This window comes from Petaurus breviceps, unplaced genomic scaffold (assembly GCF_028583685.1).
Source record: "Petaurus breviceps papuanus isolate PSGF00001 unplaced genomic scaffold, PetGlider_PUasm1.0 40, whole genome shotgun sequence".
In the NCBI taxonomy this organism is placed as follows: Eukaryota; Metazoa; Chordata; class Mammalia; order Diprotodontia; family Petauridae; genus Petaurus; species Petaurus breviceps.
Genome location: NW_027186315.1, coordinates 9,573,115 through 9,577,130, shown reverse-complemented (window position 1 = coordinate 9,577,130; position 4,016 = coordinate 9,573,115).

Sequence of the window (4,016 nt, the reverse complement as noted above, 5' to 3'; positions counted from 1 at the left end):
ATATTAAGGTTATACACACACACACACACACACACACACACATATATATATATATATGGTTATATATCAGTATAGTGATCACTCTATTCCATAACAAAGCAAAACATCCTTGGAAAATCAAGGTATAGCATAATTCAAAATACAGCATTCACCATATTTCAACTTATCACAGAAAATCACAATATACTATTCACGACTTAGTCTCAAAGTAAAATAGTCACTCTTAAGTTAATTCAATCAGTCACTTATCGGTAGTATCAAAGTACACAGTCACAGTCTTCCACTCTTGGGTCAAAAGTCTTGATTAACTCAACAAGTCACTTATCAGTAACAATAGTGAAAGTACTCAAAGTACAATCAGTCACTTATTCAGCAAAGTCTTACAAAGTATCATACACAAAACCCTTCACCCCTTAGGTCACTAGTAAACTATAATACCATAAGTACTCAGTACCCAAGGAGAGGTCTTTTTGTCTTGACTTGGGGCCTGTTCTCAGATTCCCTGGATCCCCTTCCATGGTCCCAGATTCTACCTGAATTCACCAGACAGTCACCTGGGTTCAATGGCAGACAGCTCCCAGTTCCTTGACCAGCTCTCTGGGCAGGTCCTGCTCCACACTGGCGTTCACAGGGTCTGGTCCATGTAATCTCCTGCACCATTTCTGGTCCAAGGAATTCAAGGCTCAACCAAGCCACAAACAAACAAAGTCTCAGCATCCTAGTCATGCTTCAGTCACCTGGGCTCCTGGCTCCTGGGGTCTGAGGCTCCAGGGATCCTGGCTCTGGATTCTGGGCTCCTGGGCTCCTGGGCTTGTGGGATCCTGGCTCCAGGCTTTTGTTCAATAAAAAAAAAAGAAGAAACTCCACCACCACAAGTTCTCAGGACTCAGTTCTCCATTCTTCTGTAGCTGCTCTGCCACCAGATCTCAGTCTCAAGGAAATTCTGACTGCCTCACTGGGGCTTTTCTTATATATACAGTATTACCTACTTCACTTCCTTGAGCCAACTTCCTGTTACATCAGTAACCAGGGGCAGGAGTTCATACCTTCTGTTTCCCCAATCAGAGGCTTGATGAGTATTTCTGACTCTGGGCCTGGCTATCAACTGTGCCACCTATCTGTTCAGGATTATAACCATAAATACTCTACACAATCTGGTATGGGGAAAATGGATATTTAATGAAATAGAAGACTTTCAAGCATTCCTGAGGAAAATATCAGAGCTACATAGAAACTTGGAAGCAAAAATACAAGAGAAAAAAAGTTGAATAAAAAGGTAAATATGAATGAGAAATAATAAGGTACTAAATAAGATTAAAACTCTTTCTATTCTCATGTGAGAAGATGATACATACAATTCCTAAGAATTTTATCATCATTAGGACTGTTAGAAGGAACCTACATTAAATAGAGGACATAGATATGATTTCATTATAATGACATATTTTTTAAAACTTATTTATTTATTTTTAGTTTACAACATTCAGTTCCACAAACTTTTGAGTTAGAAATTTCCTGCCCCCTTTTCCCTCCCCACTTCCCCAAGACAGTGAGCAATCTGATATAGGCTCTACATATACATCCACATTAAACATTTTCACATTAATCATGTTGCAAAGAAGAATTATAACCAATGAAATGAACCATGATAAAGAGGAAACAAAATAAAACAAAACAAAAAAGAGAGCAAATAGTATGCTTTGATCTGCATTCAGAATCTGTAATGCATTCACTGGATGTGGATAGTGTTGATAGTTTAAACCCAGGGATGCCAAAAAGCTGATATGGTTTGTGCTCTGCCCACCCAAAAAATGTGATTTCATGATGTGTTATGGTGAAACCATCTGAAAGAATTCAGTCACACCACCTCTCATCCAAGTATAGGCATTTATTGAGATTGATGTCTCTCAGAGTCTCAGTTATTAAGTGTTCAAGGTTGGCTCTGAACTAAGTTCTTCCTGATTCCAGATCCAACAGGCTATTCACCAATTACTGCCCCTAGTATATATTGAGTGCCTACTATGGGCTAGGCACTTTGTAAACCCTGGCAATACCAAGTAAGGGAAAAGAGGGTTTCTATTCATGAGAACATCTCAATTTGATAGAAGAGGGAGTATGAAAACAACCCTTCTTCCTTTAACTCTTTGAAATGCCTTATATATCCATTGTCTCCACTTCCTTTCTTAATCTCTTAATTCTTATCTGGTTCTTGTCTCTGACTATGCAACTCTTGTCACTGGGGTCCTTTAACTCTATCTTTTTGTCTCTATCTCTCTGTCACTATCTCTGCTGCTCTGCCTCTGTGTGTCTCTCTGTCTCTCACTCTTGTTTCTCTCTCTCTGTCCTCTGTTTTGTTATCTCTCTGTCTTTGTCTTTCTGTCTGTCTCTCTCTTCCTCTCTGTCTTTCTGTCTGTCTCTTTCTCTCTTCCTCTCTGTTTCTCTCTTCCTCTCTGTTTTTCTCTTCCTCTCTGTCTTTCTGTTTCTGTCTCTGTGTGTCTCTCTCTCTGTCTTTCTGTTTCTGCCTCCGTGTGTGTCTCTCTCTGTCTTTGTGTCTCTTTCTCTGACTCTCTTTCTTTCCCTGCTCTTAGCTATAATTGCTCTTTTCCTGGATGTGATTAATTTCTACTTGTTTTGAGGTAATAAGGAAGAGCCAGCCTTACATGAAAACTTTCACTGAAAAAATTAAATGGAAATCCCCTCAGACCAAGTCATCCTAATCAAGTAATTGATTGAAATGTGTAGAAAATATGAGATTTCAACAATCAAAAAGAAAAAATATGTTAAGCATAAACATTGAAAATCCATGTTGCACAATAACAAATATTTGAAAAAATAGATTTGCATTGTGTTTCATTGTAGAACTAAGACTAATTTCTAATTTAAACTTATTCTCCTCTTTTGTTATTATTCTTCTATCTGATTGATTTTCAAATGTACTGTTTATAAACACTAGATGTTCAGTCATCCAGAAGAGTTTCTGTTAAAATATATTTAGTGTAATAGTGGTAGAAAAGATTAGTCATATCAAAGAGATTCTTTCCTTGTGAAGGTTGGCTCAAAATGAAGCAATATATAATATATGTAAAAGTTTATGTATTATTTACTTTTTTTCAGACACCTTCAATGAGAATGAAGGTTAATTACTGTAGCAATGGTAAATTATTTAACTTGAAAAGACTACAAGCCAAAAAATAACTGGAAGAAGAGTTTGTGTATGGCTTTTTCTATACTCAATGCAGCCTTTGAAGTGGAGATGCAACAAAGTGTGAATTGATTCTCTGCTGCTTGTGATGATTTTGGCCTAACAGCACCAACAAAACACAGCGGTTCTATCAGTCCGCACAGCATCATCCACATGTGGAACTATCAGTTACAGCAAATGGAGAAGTTCTGAATACTGTGGATAAATTCACTTTCCTTGCCATTATAGTTCACAGTCATCTATCCATTGATAAGGACAAGGTACCACACACTGAGATCCTTTTTCAAACTAAACTGCCAAAAAATTCAAAACTCAACTGTACAGAGTGCAACTCTGATGGACTGACCACCTTTTTCAAACAACAAAAATAGCTTGCCTAAAAGACTATTTTTCCCACACAAGGCAGGCACTTCACATAGTTGTCAAGAAGAAGCAGTACAAGGACACTTTCAAGGTCTTTTTAAGGAACTCTGGAAATGATTGGGACATGGAAGGCATAGGACCATGACTTCTTCAAAGATGCCATTATGCTCATAGAATTGAAGTAGCTTAAAAAAAAATTGAGATGTGCAAATTTGAAGAATCCACCCCACATGTTCACTGCACCTGTTTATGCCTGACCTGTGGTAGAGACTTCTGAGCTCTGCTTAGTCTGATCAGACAATGTCAGACACAATACAACTTGACTCTAACATAGCGATGTCGTTCTGATCCTCTTTGAGATCAAAGGACCACAGACAAAAAAAAACAATTATTTAATGTAATAATTGTCATATATTAGTTCAAAAGTGAATATTTTATATCATAATTAGCA